Source organism: Saccopteryx bilineata, chromosome 5 (genome assembly GCF_036850765.1).
Source record: "Saccopteryx bilineata isolate mSacBil1 chromosome 5, mSacBil1_pri_phased_curated, whole genome shotgun sequence".
In the NCBI taxonomy this organism is placed as follows: Eukaryota; Metazoa; Chordata; class Mammalia; order Chiroptera; family Emballonuridae; genus Saccopteryx; species Saccopteryx bilineata.
In genome coordinates, this window is record NC_089494.1 from 68,177,560 (window position 1) to 68,188,011 (window position 10,452).

A 10,452-nucleotide genomic window follows, 5' to 3' on the forward strand; every position below is an offset into this window, starting at 1 on the left:
AGAAAACAAACCTAGTGGGTCATCCCAGGAGGAACATGGACTTTGTATATGAAAGAAGAGCTGATGTGTTTCCGACAGATTTCAGAAAAGGTAACATGGTCATAATGTGACAGCCACATCTCTCACACATAACAAATCCAGCAAGAACACACAGACCACACAAATGTGCACACTCAGAACTGAGATAGACAGTCCAAAGATATATATTAGAAAAATCATGTCCTATAGCCAGAAGAAGAGCTCACATTAGAGTTGAAGAAGGAGCAAAATATTGAAGCCAGAAATAAAGCACCCAATTTCAAGTATAAAGAGTGAAGCAAGGCCATTATTCCGTAACAAGTACGCGGGTCAGAAGCTTGAATATTGGCCACAGCTTCATATTCAGGGGTGAGGCAGGAAAAGGAGAGTGGGTCAGAAGGAGGGTTGCGCCAGGTGTGATGCTGCTGTCTAACACCTGGTGGCAAGCATGATGGGAAAGAATTTGCCGATGAAGACCATTCAAAAATAGGAATCATCTAGTGAAATTGTATCTAAATATTAGTCTGGACCTCTAGAACTTTAAGTACCACTAACATTTTCCTAGGTAACCACAATACCATTGTCACACCTAAAAGGAAAAAAAAAACACAGAAAGAATGATTGCTAAATATTTTCAAGTGCTCAATCGATTTTTTAATATTCTCAATTGTTTTTAAAATAATAAAAGGCAAATTCTTTACATATTTCTTATGGTGACATATTTTCAAACACTGTGATAGAGCCTAATGTTTATTGATTTTATGTTCCATCTGTGAGGGTTGTAAATAAATATTTTCAGAATCCTGTGGGGATAGAAGCAGTAGCATAATGCCATGTCAGACTGCAATGAGGTCAGGAGCTGGACCGAGGTAGTGTTCATAGAAATACAAGGGAGAAAACAGGGCCGGATTACTCCAGGGTGAGTAGGCAACTGCCTACAGAGGGAAGTTTTCAGGGTAAAAAAATTCTCTTCTCAGCTTCCTCCTAAAACTCTTCTGCACCCACCCTGTTTTCTCCTTCCTATTACATGGGTGGCCCAAGCACAGGCATGGAGCAGCAGAGGGCCCAATCAGGATGCTCTGGCTGGCACTTGCCAGCCTCGTTTCTTTTCCACCACCTGATTGGCACTCCTGTCATCTCTTTTCCATGTCCTGGACGGTAGTCTCTCCCTACCCATGGTTTCGCTTTCTGTGGTTTAAGTTACCCGCAGCCAACCATGGTTCAAAATATTAAATGGGAAACAGAAATAAATAATTCAAAAGTTCTAAATTGCATGCTGTTCTGAGTGGCATGATGAAATCTCGCACCATCTCTCCCTGTCCCACCTGGGATGTGAATCCTCACTTTGTCCAGAGTATCCATACTGTGTACCCTACCCACCTGTTAATCACTTAGTAGCTGTCTTGGTTATCAAATCTACTGTCAAGGTATGGCAGTCCTTGTGTTCAAGTAACCTTTATTTTACTTAACAATGGTCCCAAAGTGCAAGAGTAGTTTAAACTTTAGCATAGGTATATATGTGTAAGAAAAACATGGTATACATATAGGGTTCGGTACCATCCACAATTTCAGGCATCCACTGGGGGTCTTGGAACGTATCCCGCTCAGATAATGAAGGACTACTATACTCCCATCAGCTTCTTGATTCACTTCTTGCTCCTCTTCATTCAACTTTTGAATTCTGACTCCTCTAATTCTTCCTTACATGGTTCCATTTTCTCTGGCCAAATCCCACATACCCCTGAATTTAGGATTTCCACCCATTGCCTCACTATGCTTGCCTCCTATCCCTTAAAATTGCCCCTCTGCCTCCCAAACTTCTCTAGTACAGAGGCCCTAGTTCACCTCTGCTTTCACACCCTGGCCATCCTCTTGACTGCAAACTCATGAGAGACCTTGAGCTAGAACCAGCCAGCTAAGCCACTCCTGAACTCCTGATCCACAGACACTCTGAGACTAAGCATTTGTGTTTTAAACTGCTAAATACAGGATCTTTTGATATGTAGCCATGATAACTACCAGACAGAGGGAGAACTACCTTATTTTCTGAAATATTTTAGGGAAAAAAGATTGTAGACATTCTCCCAGGGTTGCTTTCTTATCTCATTAGTTCATTTAGGAAGTTCTCCCCCCTTCAGCAGAGTTCTCGCTATGATTCGCATCCATTTATTCCTATCACTTCTTTGATGAGGACAGGGAACATGCACAGTATAATAAACCCTTCGCTGACGCCGAATTACCCATCTCAGTGTCTAAGTAGTTAATTTTTAAACAGCACAGATCCCATTGAGCTAAGTTCAGCAGAAATAAATAATGTATATCTCTGTGTTTCTCATGTGCTTGCCCCCAGCCATATTGTGTGCATGAGAGATTTAATCAATCCCAACCCAGGCTCAGACACCGACCCAGTAATGCATTGTTATTACCTTCTTCCAGAACGTAATTCTTTTTAATGCTCAGCCCCACTGGACAACACTTCTAAGGTTGATGCCGGCATTTCCTGGCATTTGTTGACTCACATACCCCCATTGGTGCATTGCTGATGTGCATTCTGAGTATGACTCTCCTTCTTCAGAGCAGGCATTTTCAATTAAGCATGATTTTCCGTGATACTTGTGTAGACTGTACAACAGCTTTGAATTCTGGAATAAGTTATCATTATAGATATGGTGTATCTCTCAGACCACTATATTAGACATTTGAGGGGGAAATTTATTCTTTTTTAAAAAATTTATTGATTTATTTTAGAGAGACAGAGAGAGGACAGGGGAAACAGAGACACAGAGAGAAAAGCTTCATTTTTTTTTTTTTTCACTTAACTGTTTATTTATTGTTTGCTTTCCATGTATGCCCTGACTGGGGCTCGAACAAGCAACCTTGATGTTTTCGATAACACCCTGACTGATCTAATGAGCCATTGCCTCAAGGGGAAAATATATGCTTTATATCCGCTGTAATTTTTCATTCCAGTAGAAAATTATTTGTTGTACAAACTAGAAACTAAATTTGAATTGGAATGCTAGTCAAACAGATTCTTCCTGAGCCAGTTTTTAAAGCGTGTCGAGAAGACTTCAATGTGCCAATTGTTTATTAAAAGTGCTATTGACCACAAGTTGCATACACTGACTTCCTAAATATAGATCTCTTTTCTAAGGAAAATTCCTTAGTCTTTTTGTAACAGAAGCAGAAGTGAATCATTTTTCTTTGTAGATTCACTTTTTGGCTACCCAAAAATGTGTAATATTTGAATGTTGGAATTATTCCTGACTGGTCAGACATATTTTTTTTTTTACATAATTTTGGAGACTGAGGACCCAGTGTGTATGAGAGAAGATAAATGGATCTTTTGCAATTAATTTTAGCTTTTGTGGCAAAGGGTACAATTGTCCAATATGAATATGCTTCTAAAGATAACCGTGGGCAAAACTGTGGCCTGGTGGTAAATTAAAATACCTCCTACTGAGAACAATCAAGCTTCAGATATATTTAGCTTCCAGGGTGGGACATAACCCCAACTCTGTTGGATGAGACTATTAACCAAACTCAGGCCCGTCTTAGTTGAAGGAAAGTTGTCAAAAAGATTTCGAGTCCAAAGGAACATTAGTTCACATATATTTTTAATTTTCAATTTTTCTACACAGTAGAGTCTTATTCTTAAGAGGCAAAGAAGTATTTCATAAAGGAGCCAATTCATAGAACAGCTTTGTGAGACAGATATGTTGACAGAAAGATGGTTTGAGGAGGGACAGAAAGTGTCTCTCTGCACTTGAAATTCAGTGTGTGTTAATTTTGGAGAGAAATTATTTATGTTACCACTGCAAATGTTTAACTTATAAGAGCTATGCTCTGGAAGAGAAAAAGGCTGATGGGTAAAACTTATCCAGCAAAAATATCTTGCCCTAAAGTTTATAATAAGCTTTTGTTTTGATAAAAGAACAAGAAATATATAGTTTCAGCATGTGTGTTTTTCTTAATAACAGATGAAGTGTTTTGTTTTGTTTAAAGAGGAGTCTATTTAAACTTAGAGTTTAAGAAAAAATTTCACTCTAAAAATGAATTTTGATTAATTTCTTTTATAAGAAACGGTTAAGGCAAACACTCTTCCAGTGCATTAGCTATTAGCCACTCGTGCTATATAAATTTAAATGACTTAAAGTGGAAAGTCCAGCTTCTCCGTTGTATGTGCTGTATATCAAGTGCTCAGTAGCCATGTGTGGCTAGTGGCTGCCATATTAAACAGCACAGATCTAGAACATTTGCATCATCACAGAAAGTTCTGGATAGCACTGTTCTATATCCTACCTGAGGAATAAACAAAAATAAATCCCATCTAAAATTGATTTCAAAAATCAGTACCAAAGAGAAGATAGAGGTAGTTTCTCAGAAATGGTAGAGGTTTTAAAAATAGAGAAGATTCTAATCTTTATACCATTTATAATGGTATAAAAGCAGTGGAATGAACCGCTGAGTATTTAACTTCTATTTTGAATTGGGTTGTTGTCGGTAGTACTGGTAGTTGTTTATTTGTTGCTTTAACAAAGTAGATGGCAGGTATTCCCTTGGATTATCCTGGGCAGGAGGACTGATAAGGGAAGCAGAGAAACTATTTCCCACTACAAATTATCTGAGTTCTTCTCAAAGACAAGCAAGCTTTGTTTTCTGGTAAAGGGTGTGGAATAAGTACTCTGTGTCTTGAGAGTTGGGAAAGAAAGGGGGCTGGCCGACCCTTCCCCCAGTCTCCCTGAATTTCTGAGACTGGAAAGAGGGATAGTAGTTCTATATTATGTGATGGGCGGGCCCACTAATCAATTCAATCACAGCACCTCTAGGCAGAAAAACTTAGCAGCGTGGACATTTAGGTGATGTCCCGGGAACCCAGAGATGGCACCCTGGGTCAAGTGGATCCCACTACAGATGCGGCCTCCTTTGAAAGTTTAGGATGATCTGGGGCAGAAGTTGATTGAGGGTGACATTCTTCTGGCTGTAGATAGTCAGGTAGACACTCAAGAGGGTCAGTATTGCCCTGGCCGGGTGGCTTAATTGGAGCCTCATCCCAATATGCCAAGGTTGTAGGTTCAATCCCCAGTCAGGGCACAGACAAGAATCAACCAATGAATGTATAAATAAGTGGATCAACAAAGCAACGTTTCTCTCTCTCTCTCTCTCTCTCTCTCTCTCTCTTTCTTAGTCTCTCCCTCCTTCTTCGCTCTTCCCCCTTCCTCTCTCTCAAAAATCAATAAGTAAAATTTTAAAATTATTTTTTAAAAATAGGGACAGTGTTGTAGCAAATAACAATGACCATAAGGCAACAGCAGATCTTAAGACACAAAGCCCCTCCCCAGGTAGAAGTGAAAGTGGATGGACCTCTTTGTTAGATGAAAAACCACCACAATTTGGGGTGGGGGTTGGGGGAGCCCCAAAAGTATACTGTAGGATTTCTTTCCGACCTGGCATGTAGGCATTTAAGCAATAGTAATTTCCTTTGGGAAGAAGAAAATAACCTTGATGTTACTTGTTTGATACTTATTTCATGAAGAAATGGCAGCTGGAATTTAAGAGTTCACCCCTGAAGGGTTTATGTAAATATCCTACATTTAGAAATATTCCCATTGGCAAGAGACCCAAACGCCTAGTAAATAACTGGATGTGCCCGTCTATTGAGAAAATGGAACTACTAGCTTTTTAGAACAGTAAAGTCAATTTTAAAACATTTTCTTAGTGACTAAAATTTTAAAGATATTTAAATTCTAGTAAGTTTTAATTTTAATAACAATTTTCAAACCCATAATATCTCAACAGATAGCATATTTGCACATTTGGACATTTTTGTTTACTAAATTCTAAATGAAGTTTTTCAGTTCATTTAAACAGGTGTGATCTGCATTGTAATTAGTTTCTATACATCATCCTGTACAGAATAGACTTTGTGTATTGTTAAAATTCACAGCAAAACTGTCCTGTTTTCAGATGAGTTAACCCATCTTCAAAATGGCAATGGAGATTTTTTTTTTATTAACTTAGATTTTAGAAAATAGTTCTGTTTATTTAAAATATTTTTATGTTGTCATGAAATTACTTTTTAAATGATAGTGATCTGAAAGATTTGACTCTTTCCAGACACATGCTTTTCTTAGAAATGAACTCCTTTATTTTATAACTATAAAATTATGTTTATTTTTACACATAAATTATTAGCATCACAAATTAATAAACGTACCAGTTTGGCATTAATATGCACAATGGCTAATGCTTTCTCACTTTTCTATCAGGTTTTCCAGTTTTCTGTAACATATTTATTACCTGTGGTTCTTAGACACTGCCCTGCCCCATGCCACATAAAAGTTTTTAATTGTTCAATTCCATTGTTCCCTAGAAATGTTTACCAAAATATGTTTTTAGATCCGGTGTGCTTGGCATCACTCACCCCCAATCTACACCCAAAGTACGCTGCTCCCATTTCTAAATCCTGTTTTCAATACAGGCTATCTATGACAATAAAAGGCAAAAGAGCTATAGCAATTCTCTTTAAGCTTCTTCCTAAGTTTACAAAGTATTATTGTCTTTGCTATTGCTACGCACTCATACAACAATTAAATTTTGTGTAGTTTTGAGAATGACTGCCAAGTAATTTCAAAACTGAAATAAAGGTGGGATATCAGACAAACTCACATTTGAGCTGGCTAGTGGGCTATGCTGAATTGACAGAGTATACACACTTGTGCATCAAAAATGAGTGTCAAAGAATATCTAGAATATTACAATCTGAAAATCCAGGAAAAACTATTTTAATTTCTTTTTCATGTGAAATAGACACATTGTGGCTTAATATAGTTTTTATTTTCAGCTGTACGTGTTGGGAAAGGGAAACAGGGTTTTTGTTTTATTTTGCTGTGGCTTTTTCAATGCTCAGAGGCTATATATAAATATATCCAGAGGAGATGTGTTTCCAGCATGTCAGTCAGGCAACAGTGCCTTCCGGGTGAGGTATAATCAATACATCCTCAGCCACTCCAGCCAGGGACTCAGATGGGAGAAAATCCCCGAGGAAGTGGTGCTTTCTTCCCTACACATGTCCTTGGGGTTCACGCTTCCATAGCATAGCTTTCAGTATTCAGATAAATCCAGGACTATGCTGTCTCCACTGTCACTAGCATTCATAGATCTATCCAGCCTACCATAGCTCAGCCCTTGGGAGATTTCACTTGTCAAAGTGGCACTTGTATTTGGTTGGATTGTGAATGAAACCCAATATACCCTGGGTGGGCCAGGAATTTAGGAAATAACTTCTTTCTTTTCTAAAGAAGATGAACATCACCAGCTCATCTATTTCCTACCTTGAATTCCTGCCGTTGCCAAGGGTACCTTGTTTTTCTTCTTTTTTAACCACTACTTTCTACCTTTAAATTTTACCTTTAGACTGTCTACTAAGTAAGATGAGCAATTCTCTCCTGGGGACTTTTAACACAGAGAAAATTCTATCATTAAGATTTTATGTGTTGAAAAACAGATTTGTCTCCCACCAAGAGTTCAAAAATGTATATAGCTACTCACCAACTTTCTCAACCTCCAACCCAGATAAAATTCTTTTAGTGAACTAACCCAGAATGTTTTCATTTAAGCAGACATGAACAAAGTCTTAAATAAAACTATGGTGATGTTAGTGAAAAACCCCAGCTTTTTCAAGCCAAGTAACACTGTTGATGTGAATGATCATTTTTCTCCTGAATTCTCTGGCCTTAGTTACAGGATATTTATGATGATATGAGTCTCAAACAATGAATGCAGGCAACACTCCAGTTGACTTAATCTGGCAAGATCTTTGTTAGGTATAAGTATGAGTTTGGGCCTTGAGCCAGCAATCAAAAGGGATTATAAATTTAAATGATTACATCACCTAATGAAGTCTTCTTTTTGGCTAGGACAGAGTACCTTCTTCAGAATTTATTCAGAATACATTTGAATCATTCTAGCTGTGTGACCTTGAAAAAATTACTTGATCTCTCTGTAGCTCTGTTTTCCTCATTTGTAGAATAAGTTAATTATAATATTTACCTCATAGGCTTACTAAACAAGTTAACATATGAAGAGTACCTAGATTATTGGGCATATAATACAATTTACTTAAGTATTAGCTATTTTTACTATTATTATTAAATTAGTAGAGGGAAGCTGAAAAGGTTTACATTTATTCTAAACCCATGTAACTATCTAGCTAATACAATTTCTACTCAGAGAACATTTTTAAGATACATTTTATGTATTTAAGCATTTCCCAAATAACTTTCTTAAATCAAATATAAACTCCTTCTGGAAACAGTTTCTTTTTAAATAAAAAAAATTACAAATGAATGGCTTACCTTTGGAGGATGAAGGTAGAGATATTATGGGAGGGACATACTCTGAGAAATCTTGGCATAAACTCGTAATTACTACTTGGGTCTTAAACTTTTATTTTTTACTGACCTACATAACTATATAAAGGTAGCCACCACTAAATACCTTGGAGATTTCATCCATTTATTATTTATTTACTTTAATATCCTTTTGGTGATTTAAAATCACTTAAAAATACTTTTTAAAGCTATAAGTTATCTCTTGAGAGGAAAAAAAATCTGGTTTAAAATTTAGTCTTGGAACTTAATTTATTTTTGCCACAATGGAGTATTGTTACTAGACTAGTTCTCCTATGATAAAACACTAGAAAACTGGGTGAAATATTTGAAATAACTATCTTTAGATAGAGGATTATAGGCAGTACAGGTCTGTAATTCCTGAAAGAAGGAAAACAAGCAAGGTGAACTCTACAATTACTCAGGTCTACTGCCTAGAGCCGTGATGGCGAACCTATGACACGCGTGTCAGCACTGACACGCGTAGCCATTTTCAATGACATGTGACCGCATGCGGCCGCATACCAGAGAAGTATGAGGCTGCATGCTGAGAAGGACATTTTATCCTCGGCTCCTGCACGGCCGAGGATAAAACATTTGCACGGCCAGGTACAGTAGCCGAGGATAAGACCTCCTCTGTGCCGGAGGTCTGTAGGCCAAAACAACAGAACTCCAGCACAGAGCATCTAGTTCTGGGACTTCCAGTTAGGCCGTTAGGGGATTCTTGACCTCACTTCCGGCCAGCATAGCAGGGAGCAGCAGAATGCCAAGGGGGATGCATCTCTGGGGGCCCTGTGATCACCATTACCAGCAACCACATAACCAGAGCAACCATCATCCAATCTACTGTTCTGGGGTGTTGTGGATTTCTAATTGACCATCATTACTGATATAAGTGAGGGGGAGGCTGGGAGAGATGAGGGCCTGTGCTATGGGTGCCGTTTCCCGCCATTAGAAATAGCGGCAGTCATCTTAATTTACATAAGATGCAACTTGCAGAATTTCAAGATAGCATCTGGGCTCTGGTGTTTGTCAACTTGAGGTCAAAGCTTGAGAATCTGGAAAGGTGCTGCTTGGAGAATCAAGAGAAGTGCCACTATGAACAGGAAATTTAGAGTGCCTGGAACCGATTACCAGACACTTATAGCACCCTGAAAAATATAGCAATGGCTTTACTCACAATTTTTCCCTTTATGTACTTTTGTGAGACCTTATTCTCAGCATTAAATAATAACCAAACCAATAAAAGAAACAGATTGACAGATTAAGTTAGTAGAACTTGCTTGGACTTGAAGTGTACAAAATACCAACCTTCAATTGAAGATTTAGCCAATGAAATTCAGCAACAAAAAAGTCACTAATAGGCAGGTTAAAGAATTTCCCCTCCGCCTCACTTATCTTAGTTCACGGCACCCCACACAAGTTAAATAATATCAAGACCAACAAAAGAAACCGACTGACAGATGAACAAAGAAATCACTAAGCAGGTAAGTTAAATAATTAGTTTTTGGTTTATTAAATACAGTTATATATTACAATTATACATTTTTGTTATTTAAACTATAAATATCTCGAAATTATGGTTTTTTTCTCAAAGTGACACACCACCCAAGTTATGCTTGGTTTTTTGGCGAATTTTGACACACCAAGCTCAAAAGATTGCCCATCTCTGGCCTAGAGGCACCTTCCTGGTCATAGGACAGAAAAGGCAAACCAAAGCAAAAACACAATAGTCTCGCTGAGCTAAGAAGACACCATCAAAGATTAAAGAGGCCAAGACAGCTGAATTTGTGGCTCAGAAACCAAGAGAAAAGGGAACTTCACAGAACTCTTCACAGGGGTACCTTGAATTAGCTGAAATTAATCTGTACATGCATAGGGTCACACTTAATGAGGCCCAGGCAAAGATGACCATAGAACTATAAATTAAAGAATTCCTAGTACTTCTACAGAACTGGAAGACATTCAAGTTCGGTACTTGATCTTGAGTAGAGAGATGTCCTTGAACAAGTAGGCATTCAATACAGGTCCCAGAAAAGCTCTG